This window comes from Tenrec ecaudatus, chromosome 7, assembly GCF_050624435.1.
Source record: "Tenrec ecaudatus isolate mTenEca1 chromosome 7, mTenEca1.hap1, whole genome shotgun sequence".
NCBI classification, from domain to species: domain Eukaryota; kingdom Metazoa; phylum Chordata; class Mammalia; order Afrosoricida; family Tenrecidae; genus Tenrec; species Tenrec ecaudatus.
The window spans coordinates 44,755,971-44,776,172 of NC_134536.1; the positions used below are offsets into that span (position 1 = coordinate 44,755,971).

At 41.5% G+C, this 20,202-nt stretch overlaps 1 non-coding gene across 1 annotated transcript; it reads left to right on the plus strand.

Annotated features, from left to right (window-relative positions):
- Nucleotides 1-13,412: 13,412 nt before the first annotated feature.
- On the plus strand, nt 13,413-13,548 carry LOC142453912 (U4 spliceosomal RNA). Its single transcript, XR_012785468.1, has one exon. It is a non-coding gene; the product is annotated as a U4 spliceosomal RNA (small nuclear RNA).
- The last annotated feature ends 6,654 nt before the right edge of the window (nt 13,549-20,202 follow it).

Consider the following 20,202-nt stretch of genomic DNA (forward strand, 5'->3'; position numbering starts at 1 on the left):
ATTTTTCAATCTGTGACTCCGTTCTTGGAAACATTTTTCAAACTGATCTGTTTTGGATGGCTGGCAGCACCACCCCCATTTTATTTCTTCAATCACTGTCCTTTCATGTGCTTCTTCATTTGCAGAAACAAAACAAAAAAAGTCGCACAGAGCGAGGTCAGGTGCGTGGGGCAAGAGAGGCATTCTGGGTTGGGTTTTATTGTTTTTTGCCTCAAACTGGCACACTAAGATGACTATGTGAGCAGGTGCATTGTCATGGTGGCAAAACCAGTCCCCCATCTGCCACAAATCAGTCGTTTTGTCGCACACTGTTATGCTATCTTTACAGAACCTCTAAATAGAAAGTTTGATTAACAGTCTGACTTGGTGGAATCAAATGCACTAGGTAGGAGTCAACTTTTTTGACCATTTGGAAAGTTGATGGATATCCAGAATGAGGTTTGTCATCAATCAACATTTCACCTTTTTTGAAACGAGAAAAGCATTTGGGCACTTGAGTTTTTCCCATAGCACTGTCCTTGTTGGCCGTGTACAACATCACAACAGTTTCTGCGGCATTTTTCCAAAGCAGGAAACAAAATTTCACAGCTGCATGCTTTTCTCTCAAATTGGCCTTCATTAAAAAAAAATAGGTTCAAGCAAAACTGCTTTCACAAAAAAATCCACTATGACCGAGAGAACCTTCCCAGGCAATGCCACTGGGTGCACTAACTAAGAGCAAGTTGCTCAGTGCTCACCTACCAGAAAAATGTGTCTTACGAAAGCTCCGCCCAAGAGAGCTTTTGTCCATTTTTTTTTATGGCAGCCCTTGGATGTAATTGGCCGATGCACAACTATACTGTTGTTGTTTTGTGGTTAGTTGCCATCTAGAGGGCTCCCACTTGTAGCAGCTTTATGGATAACTGAATGAAACATTGCCCAGGGGTAGACCATCAACATGATTTTGGGTATGTTTGAATCCATTAATGCAGCTCTTTGCAATGGGTCTTCCAACCTAGCACTATCTCAAAAGATGTTCTGTTGTGAACTATAAGGTTTTCATTGCCTACGTAGACAGCCAAGGTGTTTTTCCCCAGACTGTCCCAGTCTGGATGCTCCACTGAAACCTGTTAACCATGGGTGACCCTGCCAGCAATTGAAATCATGGTGGCACAGTTTCTGGCATAACCAATTGCATTTCCTTGACTTTTTCCCCTGGGAATAGGAGGTGGGATTTTAGGTGACAGATTTCAAACGGAGTAGAAATCTAATCAAGTCAGAATGAAAGCTTTACTTAACTTTCCAAACACGATCTCTTGGATAAGTTCCAATTTGCTTACATCATAATCCATTCAACATTTCAACCATCCATCTATTGAATATGTACATTATTTTAAGCACTGGGAACACAAAGATCAAGAAACAATTCTGCACAAACACATTTCCCAGCTCATAGGAAGGACAAGTAGCAAATGACTGCCACCGAGATCCATAAACACTGCCACAGCACAATAGACTGAGGCAGCAGCACAAAGGGAAAACGTTACTGTGAGCCCCTGGGGGTGGGGTAAGGAGAGGGAAGAAGGGGAGTGAATCGTGAACATCTCAGAAGATGGGCTGGAATTTTTCAAGTAGACAAGACCGAGGCTAAGGGACACGTGGCCCCATGGATGAAGGAAACAGCATGTGCCTCTTAGAGAAATGAATCAGCACGGCATGCTCAAGAACCAGTAGTTGAGTTGTCACTGGATCTAAACACTGAGCAGTTACGGCACTATGTTCTATAATTTCCTTATAAATAAACATTATTTATTAAATCCACATTGCTACTCTTCTCCATCTTCTAATGGTGGGGATGGGGTGGAGGAGGGGGAGAAGCTCATGAATTTTCTTTGAAATTTTATAGGATCATCCAAAGCACATTCTAGTGGAAAGTTACAAACACAATTACAGCAGACATAAATTCATAAATGACTTACAGTTGAACTTAAATGAAGAGGAAAACCCTTACAATTTATTTCTTTTCCATCACCCTTGGATTTTAGGTTAAGCATTTCATTCAGTTCTTTATTCGGCAGCACCAGGTGGTAGAAGTTATTCCTGAGAACACACTGCAGAGCTTAAGGATTTGGGAGCTGGACAGACCTGATTTTGATTTCAGCCTTTGTTTCCCCATAACATTGCGTTGCTGAGTAAGTTTCTTGTTTCCAAGTCTTCGTTTCCTGTGCATAAAGCAGGTGTTGTGTTGGCACATGTGACGATGGTGATTCCATGGTAGAATTCTTGTCTTCCATGTAAGAGACCTGGCTTTGCTTCCCAGACAGTGAACTCATGCACAGCCATCACCTTATCTGTCAGTGGAGATATAGGTGTTGGTATGGAAAGTTTTTTAGTGGCACTTTCCCAATAAGATGGACTAGGAAGAAATGTATAGCAATCTACTTCCAAAACTCAGCCAATGTACACCCTAAGGACCACAACGGTCGGATCCCCAGTCGATCATGGTGATGCCACAGGACCAAGCTGTGTGAATTCCTTTGTACACGATACAGAGCGGACTTGTTGGCAGCAAACAATATACACAGCATGTATTTCAAATGGATCATCCGGGAATTAAATGATATGACATATAAAGAAATTCCTGGTGGTGCCGTGGTTAAAGAACTCAACTGCCCCCTCCCCCCCCCAAAGGTCAACTGTGAGAGCCTACTGGCTTCTGTGCAGACAAATATTGCGACAGTCTCTAGATGACCTCATGCAAGACTCTTGACAAATCCCCGATGGCAGCTCATCACCGCCATGCAGGCCAGAGCAGAACTGTTCCCTGGGGGCGGTGGGGGGGGGTCATCGTTGTGAACCACCAATCTTGTGGTTAGCAACCCAACGCTTAGCCCTTACTAGCGTGCCTCACAAAGTATCAGGTGAGAACTAACTTTAAAAAAATGCTTTTTAATGAAATGAATTTGAAGCACAATACAATGTGATATTAATCTGTAGCTGTGCACAAAACAAGGAATTTGTCAAATTATCTAAGCAATTGAGAACTGTTAGCTAACTCTTTAAGAAATCACTAGCTATTTTAGATATTTTTTAAATGACATAGGTTTCCCATGAAAATGGTTTGGAGTTTGATTTTCCTGGAAAAGTATTACCTTCTCTAGTCTAAATTATCTAACCAAAACTTTTATTCTTCTTAAACACTCTAAACATTGTAGACTTTGACTCTCTCATTTTACTCTTAAGTTAAAAGATACGCATACCAACCCTCTGAATGTCTAAAAGAAAAGTACCTACACATCCATGATAGGATGCTTGATTAAAGAAATCTAAAAGTTAAGATGGATAATAGCACACTTGAAATAAACAACTATCAGCAGACCTAGAGGAGCAGTTACCATAAATGGGCTAGCCCTACCCCGAATGGGCTAGCACAGGTGCTAAATAACCACTACTGATTTTATAATAATAGTAGTAATGTATTATTTAATTGTCTAAATAAGGTTTTTAAAACTGTAATTTTATTTTAATTCCTCGGGTGATGCAAATATACATCCACGATCGAAAACCGCTGGCATGTTATGATGCTCACATATAACATGAAAACCAAAAGAGGAGGAAAATAAAATGTGCTTGAAGATGGTCATATTCTGATTTTGGTTTACATTAATAATATTACAAGAGGAAAATAATCTTTATCATAAGATTTCTTTTATTTAGTTTAATTCAATTTAGCAGCATAGATTATACATTGTGCTAATAACTGTCTGGAATTTTTTTAAGTTATTGACACAGATCTTGGCAGAAGGGATAATTTGATTAATCAGAAAATATTTATACACAAAAACATAATTTGAGATAACCATAACACAATTACATTAGCAATTGAAAAGTCTAATGCCAAAGATCTCAGAGAAGGCAGGAGAAATGGCCAAAGTATCTAGAATCTCTGGGGAGACTTCCACGAAACTGGGGGATTTTGAGACAGGTCTTAAAGTAGTTAGATTTGTAGATGCAGACAGGAAGGGGAAGAATGTTCAGGATCTGGGGGCAGGGGATCTACCAGAAATCCACAGGGTTTCCTAGCCTGGAAACTCTACAAGAGCAGAGTGGTGTGGCTTTCTCCTACGACCCGAGCGCCACAAGTCCTTGAAAAGAACCCAGTTGTACAATCATCTTTCTCGTGGGTTTCATTCATTGCTGCCTGCCTTAGAGGGGTGCCCAGTCTTCCCCAGGCGACCTGGGGCTGAGGCGAGCACAGCACCAGCATCTGGGGAGGCATGTGCAACACACCAGGACAAAATGGCAGCTGCAGTCTTTCTCCACCAAGGAAGAATCTACCCATCTGGTAGATCAGCTTGTGGGAAACAAAAGACAAAAGAAAAAATGGAGAAAACCTATGAGAATCAGATCTTTTTGAAACTCCTCATTTTTTTTTTTTTTCATTTTTGTCCAAATGGCTCCCCTGGCATCTTATGTTCTTGGCTAATGTTCTTTAATTTGCCATTTGTCTTCATTCTACAGCCTTGGTCTGTTTGATTTAACTTTGTCCTTCCTTTAAAATGTTGGAAGCACTTACTTTAAAGTAGGTTTTAATATTGGCTGAGGATATTTTTCTCTTTAATCTCCAATTTGTGGTTGGGACATGATCTGCTTTTTGTTTCAGGTTGTTTAATGTTTTCCCAATATAATATTCCTCTTGCACTCCAGCGGATTCATTTACAAAACATTTAATGTTATTTGTATCTTTGAAGAACAGTGTGTTTGGTTAGAACAAACCAGAGTTCCTGTGTAGAGCCTGTGATGGTTTGTAATTGGTAAAGTTCTAACTTGACTAGGTTTGTGAACTAATAAAGGGAGTAGGAAACCTTTGAATGTTCACTCTTCCTCTTTGTCATTAGTTGATTCATTCAGTAAATGTCTATTGAAACATTCTCTTTATGCCATTCACCAAGATAAGCACAAATAAAACAGCCTCCTGCCTCTGATTTGCTTGCACCTCATGGGGGATGAGAGGTGCCAAAGCAGAAGGCAGAGATGGCTAGAGTACAAGGTGAGTCATGCCATCATACACGTACACACAGGTATACCACATGAAATGCGTGATCACAAAGGGACAGCCATTGTCTGACCCCACTTACACAAAATATCTCAAATGAGCAAATGTATAGATACCTTAATTCATTAGTGATTGACAAGGGGGTGGAGAAAGGGGAAAGAGTCATTGTTTTGAGAATCCTGAACTTCTTTTGAGGTTGCTGGAAATATTGGAGATAAATAGTGGTAATAGTTGCACATGAGGAAGGTAATTAAAGTGGAAATGATCAATGTTTTGTGTTTCACATAGATCAGATTATATATAAACCACAATTTTTTAAGCCACATAAAGTTACGGGATTTCAAAAGTAAGGGGAACCCTATCTCAGAGCAAAATCTCAACTTAGAAATAAATAGTTTCATGGCGCATGTAGGATGTACAATGGTCTAAGTCAAAAGACATTATGAAGCTTCCCCAAACCCAAACCCACCATCAAGTTGAGGGCCACTCCTAGTGGCGCTAAATCAGGATTTCTGAGGCTGCAGGTCTGTGTGGGGGCAGATGGCCTCATCTGGGGATGAGCAGCTGGTGAGTTTGAACTGTGAACTTGGTAGTTAGTGACTCAACATCTATGTAACCGGATCAGCAAAGAGAAGCAGAGATTCCATATGAAGGATTTAATCTGTGGTGCTAAAGAACATGAACTTAATTCTATAGACCACGTGGGATTGTTGAAATACAGCCAATCCCCAGGCTACAAACGTTCCACTCACTACAGCTCGGTTGTTTTTCAGTCCCGTGGAATTTTCTGAAACTCGCAGAAGCCCCGCGTACTGCAGAGCAAGCCGGGCTCAGTCCTGTGCCATCCTCACAATCCCTGTGGAGCTTGACCCCACAGCTGCAGGCCTGTGGAAATCCAATCCATGAAGGGCTTTCCTCCAGTCAGTTATGTAACTCTGTCTGCACTTTGAAACAGGGCCTTCTAGTTCAACCCCCTGCTGATCATTGCAAATGAGGCTCATAAGATTCACTGGGATCTTGATAAAATGTAGATTCTGATTCAGAATATATAGGGTGGAAAATGTAAATTATTTGCAGGAGTTTTAACCAGAATTAACCGGTTCAAAGCTGTTTTGAAGAATTGAACCAACTGCTACTGGTACCAAATTCTTCATCACAATTGCCCAGAATTATAGCACCATCAGATTTTAAATCATTGAAGAGACTTCTTTCATGAAAGTAAAGCTAAATACGAGCAGTACGCACCTGTTCCTATTTACATACAAGCTCAACTTAAAAGCCAAGTTTAGGAGTTTAGAAATCTGAATGAGAAAAACAATATGAACCACAGTAGTGGAAATGCCGACGTAGAAGAAGAGATTCGAGTGGCAGGGAAACAGTAAGGCAATATTAACAGAAGCTGGTGTGTGACTTCAGGCAGCTAGGAGTGGCAATGGAAATGGCAGTCACGATGACTACCAGGTGTAAAGTTCCACCTTACCCAATTGCACGGATGTGTTGGCACGAAGGGAGCGTTCCTTCCAAACACCCATCTCAGCAAGAGTACATTCCACGCAGAACGAAATGAATGCTTTCAGATAGTAATGGAAACTTAAGTAACTAGTCTGGGATTCCTTGTAAAAAACTGGGCAAAGAGTCAGCTGCTGTCACACTAAATATTATCTGGATTGCATACTGCTTAATTTGAACCTCTTAATTTTCAATGATATTCACAGGAATAAGACTAGAAAATGTATTCTCCTAGTGAGTACACATCTAAACCCATTTTCTCCAATTAATGAAACCTTTGACTTCTGATACTACCTCTCTCCCATTTGATCTAACACCTGGTGCTAGAAAAGAGAAATCAGGCCAGCACCAGCTTGAACTCCATTAGGAGCTCCCTGTGTCAAGGACTGGCCTGTGGTAGCTCACCAACCTCAAGAGGATATGGAAGAGTTTGGGGCACATTAGGGGCCTGAGTGACCAGTTACCTTCATATTAAATATGTGTCATATTACATATCAAATATGTTTCTAATTCTTCATTTTGAAGAAACACAGTGCAGTAAGAGGTCTAAGGAAAGTGTGAAAGGGATCTAGTTTTATGAAGTCAAATCAGGTGTAATTTTATTGCCCATCAGTGAACAAGGAGACTAATACTGAGTGTCAGGAAGTCAGACCTGGGCCCTTATGGAATACGTAGTCTAGTTCGAAAGATAGGCATTTCATTCATGATCATGGTTTCCTACGTGTTAGGAATAAGTATAATAAGCATATGATTTAATCTATAAATGGATAAAATGCAGCAGCAGAATTGGAGGAAAACTTATTAATAACCTGCTCTATGCAGATGACACAAACTTGCTTGCTCAAAGTGGGGAGGTCTTGAAGCCCTTGCTAATGAAAATCAAGGACTGAAACCTTCAATAAGGATCATAATGAAATGTAAAGAAAACCAAAATCCTCACAACTAGACCAGTAGGTAACATCGTGATAAGTGTAGAAAAAGATTGACCTTGTCGAGGAATTTATCTTGCTTGGATCCATAATCAATGTTCATGGAAGCAGCAGTCAAGAGATCAAAAGAGCAGGTTGCATTGGGTAAATCTGGTGCACAAGACCTCTTCAGATTATGGAAAAGCAAGGATGTTACTTCGAAGACTAAGGTGAGCCCGATCCAAGCCATGGTATTTTCAATGGCCTCCTATGCATGTGAAAGTTGGGCATTGAATAAGGAAAACTGAAGAATTAATCCATTTGAATTATGGTGCTGGTCAAGAATACTGAAAGTATTATAGACTACCAAAAGCACAACCAAATATATATTGGAAGAAGTACAGCCTGAATGTTCCTAAGAGGCAAGGATGGCGAGACTTTGTCTCATGTACTTAGGACATGTTGGCAGGAGAGAAAAGTGCCTGGAAAAGGACAGCATGCTTGGTAAAGTAGAGAGGCAGCAAAAAGAGGAAGCCTTTCAACAAGATGGACAGTCACAATGGCTGCAACAATGGGCTCAAATATGAGGACATTTGTGAGGCTGGCACGTACGAGGCAGTGTTTCATTTGTACATAGGGTCACTAGGAGGTAGAAGTGACTCAATGGCACCTAGCAACAACAATGGAGGCATGAAATAGAATAACAGCAAAAGGGTCTCGGGGAGGAGATGAGCCAGTCAGGTTGCAATGTAGCAGCGATGAAACATACAACTTCCCTTTAGTTCCTAATTCTACCTTACAAATCTGGCTACACCAGAGGATGTACACTGGTACAGATGGGAAACACTGGGAATCCAGGACAGATGATCCCTTCAGGACCAGTGGTATGAGTGGTGATACTGGCAGAGTGGACGGAGGGCGGGTTGGAAAGGGGGAACCAATTACAAGGATCTATATATAACCTCCTCCCTGGGGGATGGACAACAGAAAAGTGGGTGAAGGGAGACATCAAACAGTGCAAGATATGACAAAATAATAATTTGTAAATTATCAAGGGTTCATGAGGGAGGCGGGAGCAGGAAGGGAGAGGAAAAATGAGGAGCTGATGCCAGGGACTTAAGTGGAGAGCAAATGTTTTGAGAATGATGAGGGCAATGAATGTACAAATGTGCTTTACACAATTGATGTATGTATGGATTGTGATAAGAATTGTATGAGCCCCTAATAAAACGATTAAAAAAATAAAAGAATAAACAGCAAAGTGCGTAACTTAAGGGATGGAACCTAGTGTAGAGAGTCATCGAAGGCTTCCTAATGCCAAAGATGTTTAAGCTTGTACTTAGTTTCATGGAGGTCAGGGGAAGGGGAACGGGAGTGTTCTAAGAAGGTAGGGTTAAGAACTACTGTTGATAAACTAGATAACACAGTGCCGCCTCACCTCATAGACAGCAATGATGCTGGGGTATCAATTGGTCAAGGAATTAAAGCATATCAGAAAAGGTGATGCTCTCCAAATAATCTAAGACTACTAAAATCGTTTCAATAAAAATCATGGTTAAAAATAAGGAGTAAATGAAGAAAATTCTAGCTCAATGATTTGGGGTCAATCTGCATCTGCTTCTGCATTAGCTGTTGAAAATGGTGATCTTTGGAATGAGAACTCGAGAGCAATTTAAGTAACAAAGTATGAAAATGCAAAATTGGTATATACATATAATGTGTAATACAAACCCATTCTGTTTCATCTATACCAACTTATAGCAACCTTGTAAGACAAAGTTGAATGGCCCCATTTTGTTTCCAAGGTTGTACTTTTTAGGGAAGCTGATTGTCACATGCTTCTCCACAGAGCAGTTAGCAACCCATCATCTGACAGTGATGCCATAAGAGTAGAGGCTCACTATTGTATAGTGTTTACAAGTGGGGCTGCAATCCACAAGGTTGGCAGTTCGAAACCACCAGCTGCTCCTGAAGAGAATGATGGGGCTTTCTACTCCCTTAAATAGTTGAAGTCTCAGGAGCCTACCAGGGGGTTATCTATGAGTCAACATTGCCTTGATGATTGTCATAACTGATTATTATAAACCTGATCAAGCCTCCTGGCTCATCTCCAGAACAATGAACAACCTGACATAAACTGGATCAGTGACTCAAAAATAATAATAGTGTGAGGATTTTATGAGAAAGAAGCCCAATGTTCAAAATGGAAAAGCAAATTAAAACCAAGTGAGCATGATGATAATTTGGGGTAAGATTTTATAGAGTGACAACCAAGTCTTCAAACCAGGGCTCTGAATTGGTTCCTAACACCCTCTGCTGGAATTGTACATTTCCAGTCCAGAATCAGAATCTACTGCTTTATACTAGCCCATGTGATTCCTATGTAACCACAAGAACCTGGGGCTCTACAGGAATCAGCTGGGGATCTTAAACTATAGATTCTGGTTCAGTATATCTGGTGTGGAAATGCAAATTCTCAGTAGGGGGTTGAACACCCAATGCCTTAGGTGTTGGACTATTAGCAACAAGAGTCCACAGTTCTGACCCATCAGCCATACGACGGGAATGAAATGAGATTGTCTGATCCAGTAAAGACTTACAGCCTCAAAAACCAATGCAAAAAGCCATTTCATCCATGTTCCCAATGCTCATGTCCTTCTGTCTAGACTAGTTTGTTAAAGAAAGTTTCTCTTTGCACACCCCTAAATAATAAATGACTACTAACACTCATTCTGGGTTATACTAAATCTTATTCCAACACTGCTAGGAACAGTAGTAAACTATGACATCCATGGTTAATCTAGATTATGGTGAGATCATTGACAAGATCTCTCTTAGAAAAAATGGAAAGTTTTTTTCTGACCAGGGAATATTTGGCAATATCTAGAGTCATTAAATATATTCTAACTGGGGGATGTGCTACTGTAGGCAAGGCTGCTGGTCAACATCATAGGATACAGAAGGCAGTACCCTACAATAAAGAATTATTCTTCCCTACACATCAATAATTCTGAGTTAAGAATCCCTGATGTATAATGATATGGGTGCCCATTCAGAGATCTTTTCCCCTGTCATCAGCTTTCATCCTTATTTCTTCAACATACATGATCATCTGACCAAACCACTAGCAACAACTTATAAACCAATGTATCATTCAAAGTTCTGTCCACTGGGAGGTCTTCCTTCACCATTGTCCTTCAAGGTCAACCATTAATGGGGCTGTAACCATGTAGCTTTCCATTTGGGGATTGTAGTCGCAATAACATGCAGGTCTGCCTGTAAACCAGGCTCAAGAATTTTTCTTCCTCAGTGAGTTGGTCCTAAGGACTTTCACAAGAGGTCATAGACACGGGTTGAGAATGAATCGCAGAAGAGGCAATGTAATGAAGTCGGTGTTGAGAGTCACCTACCCAAGCTACCTTCCAGATCTTTCCAGGCTCAGTTTTTCATATATCATTTCCACTCCATGATATATTGTTGCTGCCACATTGAGCCTTATTGGCTAGGTCGATCAAAGAATACCCAATTAATGATAGAAGCTCAAGTCACATGGTTATTTAATGTCCCATGGTTAGTCTTCACTCTCTGCATGATCTAGTAGCAAGTCAGATGTTTTCTTAACGGTAAAGCTTAATAACCTACAAAAGAAAGCATAGTCCTGTTCCAAAAGTCAAGAGGTTCAAACTAGTATTCTCGTTTCTTGCCAGAAGCTTTTACAATGCTCCAATTATCATTGGATCTGCTGGGCATCTTGGCCAACTGGTAGTGCTGCAAGCATTGAAGCCTGGGTATGTTTCTGCCACTCATAATTGGTACCCTTACAAGTAAGTCTGTACATAGGGCGAAGTAGCACACTACTTCTATGTGTGACCTCAAAAAAATCCAGAACATTCCGGAAATGCCACATATTGTGACCTTTTCCCAATGTGGAGTGTGAGTGGTATAGTCACTTGTCTTTTCCCCTTGGAGGGAATATCTCAACATACTACAGACATTGATCCCCCAGCATCTTCACTAAAGAGAAGACTGCTGATTCATGCGCTACTTAGGTCCACTCTTTAGTTCTCAGGTATCACACTAAGGAATATAAATGGCTATTTTCTACTCACCAACTCCAGTCATCTAAATGTCACTAGTGTACAGTATCAGTGGAGTGCTTTGTAGAATGTTGAAACATTCCATTTACCATATATTACTCGAGTATAAGCAACCTGAATATCAGGCAAGGCACCTAATTTTACCACAAAAACTGCATTACAAGTGTGCTGAAAAACTCGGCTTATACACAAGTATATACGGTATCTACAAACTTATTGGCAAAGGGTCAAAATAATATAGTCCTGAGGCAAGAATGTAAATGTCTACGGTTGGCTGTGCCTTATCAAAGCAAATTGATTCTGCTGGTCTTTGCAGTGGATTGGAATAAAGGACATCACCTAGCTCAGTGGCTGCACGATCAGTACCAGGGGCTGTGTTGTTTTTGTTCCAGTAAAGATATCATCTTTGAGACTAGCTGTAAATGGAATTATCACATAACTACTTTTATACTTCACAGACATGCTCCAAGATCCATTTTATGTCTGAACAACACCAACTGGTGAGTAAAATTGTATTTAATAAGTATCACCTTGCATTTGGAATTTTTAGATAGTAATATTATTCTCTGCCATCCCTCTCAAGGGTGCAACGTTGGTCCAGGCTCTTTTAAATTTGCTATCTTGGTAGAGAAATGTTCCAAAGGCTGGATATTAGTTTATCTGACTACACAGATCATCTCTCCATGAGTAAGAGAGGGAATGTGGGGACTCTGGCAGTTTCTAAGTATGTCCAATTATTGAACATTCAGACACCACAGAGCAGATGCGTCGATACACCTGGCCCATTAGGACTAGGACTTGGGTTCAGACTTCATCTGTCCCTGAGGCGCCCACTTTAACTGGTCGACTGCAGTGGATTTTGTGCTACGGACATGAATTTCAGTTAATGTTTAAGAAACATATATGGTTCTCTTCCAGCCAGGTGGCCGCCTTCCAAACATTTTGGAATAGATGAGGAAGTGTTTCTAGCAAGCCTCTTGTTGGTATCCATTAATCTCTAAAAGATCTCAGTATTTCCTTTTCCAATGTTCCTTTGGACAAAGGCTTCCAGAAAGAGTCATGGTATATAATTGCAACTATAGCACAGGGTCCTTCTGCAAGGAGACCAGGCCTCTCCTTCAAACAAAGGGCTCTGGATCTATAAAGTGGCTTTTGTTGCTAAATACTGTCTTGATGGGTCTAAGTCATAAGACTTTATGGACAACCAAAGGAAATACTGTCTGGGCTGCCCCAGCTCCCCAGTTGTTAGGCTTGAGCCAATGACTGCAGCCACTGCATCCGTTCATCTCACTGAGAGCCTTTTATTTTTTGCTGACCCTCTGCTTTACTAAGCCTGATATGTCCTTCCACAGGCAGTGGATTTCCTGACAACAAATCCAGCGTACAGGACACGAAGTCTCACCGTCCTTACTACCAAGGAGCTTTCTGACCATACTTCTCCCAAGATAGATTTACTTGTTCTTCTGGCAGTCTACGGTACTCTCAATAAGCTTCACCAACACGGTCATTCAAATGCGGTGGGCAAAGAAATTCAGTGCCTGGCCCTGACTCTCCACTGTGACGAAAGGAATCAGGTTTTAGAACATTTGACCCACAGCTCCCCTCACCCTCTGTGTACAAATTAAGCAACGCTAGACCAGATAGTCCATCGATTTCATTCGCAGGGACACCGTGAGGGACGATATTCTTATCACCTCTATATTGCTATTGCGCTTCATCGTCCGCGTGAACACCTGACTTTGCTTTCACTTTGCCTTGGATATTTGAGGAGTCTCTCAGGTGCCCAGCGCAGCGATGGCACCCTGCACGATTAGACGGAGCCCACAAAGGAGATCAGCCACAGGGCTTTGTAAGGGTGCAGATGTTGCCGTCCAAAGTCAATATCGTAGCCAGTGAGGTTTATCCGAGGCGCGATTATTGCAGTTGAAAGCTTTTCCCAAAGTCTCCGCAGGGGTCTCCTGGGCTCGCTGGGCCGCTGAGAATGGGCGTGCGGTTTGCACTTCCTCGCCGCTTTCCTATTTCCCGGTGTCTCTGAGGTCCTTCCTCCATTTTATGCCCCCAAGGCTCTGGCATCTCGACCTAATTACAGGGCAGTGAACGATTATTGAATGTAGCTCCGCCAGCCATCGTCTCCACAACGCCCACCAAATGACCTTTTCCTGGTGGGTCTGGGGAAGAGTAGGTGGGGAGATACCAACAGGATTCAGCTGTGAGTGCTCCTTCACAGGATTCTGTAGGATTGCCATCCTGCTGCCTATAAAATAGGCCCTTTCAGAAGCTGGATGGGGGCCAAAGGGTCTTAATGAAAAGTCGAGGTTTCTAGATCCTGGTATTTCTGCACAGTGAACCTCCTTGATCCAGAAGACAGCTGGGACATGAGAGGAGGGCCAGAGGAGCTGCAGCTGCAGCAGAACCAGGAGCCAGAGCCAGAGCGGTGGAAAGTTGAGTGCCTGGGGGCAGGAGGCTGGCTTGCAGAGTGCGGTGCCTCTGGCACTTAATTGAAGAAACTTGGGTTGCTGCCCTAGAGAGCTTTGGGGTTGAGGCAGAGTGGCATGCCCTTTGGCCATTTATTAGCAGCCCTGAAAGGACTTTTTAACGTGTCCTGACAGAACAGCCAAATCAGGAACATTGCTCATGTGCATGGTAGCCTGTTATGTATGAATCTCGCCAGTGAGTTTGCGTGGTCACTGCAATGAATTAGATGACCTGGATGAAAAGTAGAGTGATGCTTGAGAAATCTTGAAACCGACCCAAGGCGACTAACCAACAGTTTGTACCCCCTCCTGGACACCCTGTGTTAACATTTTAAGCAATTTCACAATCCAGTTGGTAAACACAACCATGGTTAAAAATTAAATATTCAAACTTACAATTTTAGGGAAGAGAAAACCCATAAAATAGGAAGAAGAAAAGGCTGCCTGCCACCCTGGGGTTTGTGTCGTAACAATTATTCTCTACAGAAAATAGGAGTAGGAAGTTTGAGTCCTGACTTACTTTACCATTGTGGCCCAGAGAGTCCCCAGCAGAGAAATTAACAAGCAAGGTCACATCTCTAAGACCATAGTGTGCTCATCTGAATGATATACACATTAATATTGACCTCCCTTAAAGAGTGATCATGAGCATTAAATGTGAACAAAAGTCCAATCTATGACATGTAATAAATTCCCCATGATCATCAGCTCTTGTTACTATTTTATAAGTAATGCAGATATCAAATGATGGTCTGATAATCCCTTAGGGAAATGTACCTTACCCCTTTTGTATCATTGTTTGAAGGTCATGTGATGACTGTAGAACTTCTCAATTATCTCCAAGGTCTAGTGAAAATCCTATTAATTATTTCCCCACCTGCCTGCCACAAAGTTTGGAGTATAGAACTTGTCTGATTTTCTGAATCTTTGAAATATTTCAGAAGTAAAAACCCTACTGTTCCCTTCTGTCTGTGCTTGCAGGAATAAACTTAGAATTTCTCACATACAAAAAAAGAGAGAGAGAGAAGGTTACACAAAGGGCTACATCCCAAAGTGGAACACCACAATGGTGCACTGTCCAGAGGACCCGGACACAGCAGTCCAGCCCCGGAATGTCCCAGCGTCAGTTTTTGCCACTTGGCTTTGCTGAAATAGCTGTTCTCCCTCAACTGGACTAAGTTTTCTACCTTTGGCTCTTCTGAAGGGGCTACGTGCGCACCCACGGCACTGGCTGGGCTCAGCCCTGAAGCAGCTTGACTCTCTAACCTGAAGTCAACTCAGCAATGCAGGGCCTATGACAAATGCACCGAGCGGGCTCTGTTACGACAGAGGAGCTGCTTGATTTATTGCGCCTTATGAAATAGAAACCTCCTCACATCATGGGAATTAGTGATGGAATTTCAAAAAGAATAACAAAATGAAATCAGGAACAGAAGAAAAAAAAATGCCTGGGTCCAACTTGGAAAAAAAAAAAGCTTGCTAATAAAAAATGCAAACCAGATGCAGCTAGAGATGACTGATAATTAAGGATGATAAATGACTAATGTTTTCTATTGAATTATCCACTGCACACTATTGTTTCTACATGAGGGAACGATTTACATATGGCTGCTGGGCTATCTTTTTACCTAAATTTGATTTCACAGGCAATTCTCCCAATCTCAAAGTGCCCTTGCCCTCACTGGGCCCTGCATGCCCCCAGGAAAGTGTCTAGCTTACCTTTCAGGGATTTTTTTTTTAAACAACAGTAAGAAAGGAAAGGCTTGATTATGGATAAATACTCTCTCCAAGGAACAAAAAAGAAAGATGCAAAAATCCACACTCAGTAGGATGCTCCTTCAGTGAAGATGATGTATTAGCAGAGAGCTACCCATATTCCCAAACCCAGTTTATCATGTGACTAAGGGGGGTGTTTCTCAGGTGCATGTGGGGGCCGACGAGTGAGATGCACACACTGTGATCAAAACTCTCCTTCAGTCCCAGAACAATCCAACTTCCAAGGTCATTTGTTATGTGGTCTGTCCAGAGCTCCTAATGAGGTATGGGTCTATACCACAGACCAGGGCAATCTTTTACAAGCAGCTATTGGTTACCCTGTGCTAGGATTTTTTCAACATTTCGAGTGTGTGCAAGGCCTGACCTGTTGTCCCCATTGGCAATACACAGTGCTGTGAGTCTATCAAGCATCTTCAGCAAATATTCAGAGATGGGCTAGAAAGGAATGGTTGCTCAGCCATATTAGAAATGATGCTAAAAATTCAGGTGAGACAGCTAACGTCAACAAACAGTTTATACTTGGGAAATTAAAATGGGGGGTGGAAAGCTCAAAGAAGTTCCATATTTTCCATAAACTTTTGAAGACCCCCTCATAAAACTTCGAGATTGTTATATATATGAGTGATATTAACCACACAAAGGAAAATTATAATAAAGAAGAACAAACTAATAGTCAAAAGAGCGACCTCAGTCTACCTGGGAAAAATCCTGCAGAAAGCCTACCCTAAAATTTGAAATTGCCTATTCAGTTGTTAAAATTTGACGTGAAGGTAGGGAAGGAAAGAGTGGGTGCTGTCAGTGTGGGGAAAGCAAAGCAACCCTACTGAAGAAGAAAGGACGTGTGTGCAGAAAGAAACCCCGCTTTCTCCCACCTCCCTTCCTGAGCTCCGAACCCCTTTCTGCTCAGTTGGGAAAGAGTTTGGGCTGAATTCACCTTAATATCAGAAGACATCCTATAGACTTTTGTTCTCTGTGGATTATTTAGTTATTATTTAGTTATTCCAACATTAAGATTTTCTCTCCACCTGCTGCTTTGCTTGTAAAAGCGAAAAGCCGTGTCCAGTAAACTGACACAGAATCAGATGAAAGACACTACAAACGTAAGGAACAAGATCAAGTGGAGCCTCTTATCTCATTTGGATGTCCGTGTGCCTGGTTTGATTTCCTAGTCACACTCTTCAAAGTCCAGATGTTTTACATCTGGAGCAGAGCAGGTTGGACGTGGTGGTGATGACAGTGTTAAAGAGAAGTCACTCTTCGGTTCAACGTCAGACAGCCAAATTGTTCTGTGAGCTCTAAATTTTAAAAATTGGCCTCAGCTGCTCCAATTACTTTTGGCTCCTGATTTAGAACACTAAATAAAGACAAATGATTAATCAGCTTATTGGAAAGAAAGTAAGCAAATGTGACCTGTGATTTAGACGCTGAGGTTACAATAGCCTGGGTCACCGGAAAGGTATTATGTATCTTCTTGCAGATTTTTCTCCTGAAACATAGGGTGTAATAAGGCAAGTGGATCAACCAAAGCCATACTCCCTGCTGTCTAGTTAAATTCCAACTCCAAAGGACTGTCTAGGACAGTGTTCTCAACCTTCCTAATGCTGCAACCCTTTAATACAGTTCCTCATGTTGTGGTGACCCCCCTCAGCCATAAAATTATTTCGTTGCTATTTCATCACTGCCATTTTGCTACTATTATGAATCAGGCGACCCCTGTGAAAGGGTCGTTCGACTCCCAAAGGGGTTGTGACCCCCAGGTTGAGAACTACTGCTCTACAACATAGTGGACCTGCCCTTTAAGGTTATCTGAGACAATACAGCTTTATGCAAGTAAACTGTCATGTCTTTCTCCCACAGAGTAACTGATGCGTCCAAGCCACCACCAGCCAAGCACTTAACCTCTGCTCCATCAGAACTCCTTAGCTGGACCAAATCACATCACATATTCAATAGAGCGTGGGTCTAGTAGTGATAACTATGTCTTTACAGTACCATAATGAGGAAATATGCTACATATTCAAGTTTACTTACTCAAATTAACTTCAAGCATTTACAAAATACTCTATTACCCAATAGCTTAATATTTGTGAGGGTGACAGTGGAAGAGGTATGTTTCTCCCTTAATATTGAAGCATATTTAAATATTATTCCTCACAATTAGAAATTATCAACTACCATAATTCCATTCTGATCCAGATAGCAAACTAATTACAAAGCTCTATGCTACCCCGCCATATGCCTTTAAGGCCTACAGAGGAGGGGGTGCGGGGAAAGATGGCAATGGTGGACACCAATCCACCGAAGGGAAGGATCTTGGTTATGTCTCCACACAAAAGGGAGAGAGTATAGACCTCATTCAAGTGCCCAACCCTTGAGAGCAACATTCCTGCTTGGAGCTGCTCATTTATAGTGATGACTGCAGGGCGAGCCCCAGATTGAGACATAAGGTCCCCTTCCTAGATGGCAATGCTACGCAGGACAGCACTGAAGATTCAGTTCAGGGAGACCAGTCTGTCTAAACCACCCACCCGGGGACAAGCCAAGAGGGGAGTGCCACAGAGCAGCAATGGGAGCAAAGCCACATAGTCCCTGAGGAATCCCAATGGTAGACTTCTGACACCGGAGGCTGTGCTTGGCACCTTATCTGGACAGGTTGGATGTTGCTCAGGGAACTAGGGGGGCACATTGAAGGTCTGAAGATGTAGGGGTGGGCACTAGATCACTACATCCCTGACGGCAGGAAGAGCAATGGGAACGTGTAGGAAGCATGCCTTTTGGTGTTGGTGTAAGTGCTGTTCAGTAAGCAGGTCTGGAGCCCTGAGAGAAATGGAGACTGGACTGACGGTTATAACATGTCCTTCTCTCTATTTCACAGAGACATACTCATCTACTCTGCGTCAGGATAAGAGTTAGACTAGGAAATATTTGTATGGTCTTTTTTATTCTCTCTCTCTCTCTTCCCTTTTTTTATCTTTTGGCGTCTATTTAAGAAACGCAGGGTAAGCAAGCCCAAGGAGATAGTGAAGAGACCAGTGGTTGGGAGCACAGGGGGAGATGAGAGAGGAGGAGGTGAGGGAAGGGGACCAGTGAATAAATAACAACAGGGACAGAGGAATAGCAAGGGTACTAAAATGGATGGTAAGGAGGGTACAGCATTCCTGGCCATGTTTGATCAACTGAAATGTACCCGAGAGGAATTATTGAGAGGTGAACAACAGATAAACATGATGGTGGGGCAAGAGGAAAGAAGGAAGTAAAAGTTATAGATAGGCATAAACACAGATATGTATATATGAAAATATATTAATATAGAGAGATAGGTGGAGATACATATGTAAATACAACAAGGTAGCAGATACACTTTGGCCCTCTACTCAAATCTTACCTCAGTACAGAACAGTTTGGTATAATAATGTAATACTATATGATACTCACCTTCTAAACACAACTGCTGAAGACAAAATGGGTGCATAAGCAAGTGTTATAAAGAAAGCAGATATTGCCCAACTATTAAGAGATACAACATCTGGAGTCTTTAAGACTTGAAATTAAACAAGCGGTCATCTAGCAAGCAAGCAAGCAACAAACCCCCATGGAAGAAGCGTGCCAGCCTGTGTGATCATGAGGGGTCAATGGGAATAGGTATCAATAGTTCAAAATCAAGCAATAAAATTGACATGATGGAGAGTGGACAAAGTGGAGACCCAAACCCCAACTCTAAGAAAACTAGGAAGTTCCTCGCAGAAGAGCCACACAGAAGGGATGATATATCTAGGGTAAGTATAGCACTGACGAAATACATAACTACCCTCAAGTTATTTAATATTTCCTTTCCTTATCATTATGATTTTAATTTTACCTCATTAATCTTTTTAGGTCCATTTGTATGAATAAGATCTTGCCATGCATGAAAGCCAAGCTAGATAACTCTTCAGAAATAGTAATGAGAGTAATGGAAGGGGGTGGAGAGCTGATAGCAATGATGACTGTGTAACCACACAGAAGGGGAAGAACAACAGAACTGCAGGTGAATGGATATACTGGATGGTGTAAGACATGGCAAAATAATAATAATTTAGAATATAATAATAAGGATTCCTGGGGATAAGATGGGGGAGGGAGGGGATAAAGGGTAACTGATATCAAAGAGTTCAAGAAGAAAGAAACAAATTTTCAAAATTGATGGTGGCAGCAATTGTACAATTATGCTTCATCTAATTGAATTATTAAATGTTATAATATCTGTAAGAGCTCCCAATAAAATGATTTTTAATTGAACTTTGACTAGAATAAATATATCTAGGACAACTAAATATTTTCATTTATGTGATATCCATATAATAAAATTAATTACTCTAAAACATAAATATATAGATGATAATTATTGGGAACTCTTTTAAAAA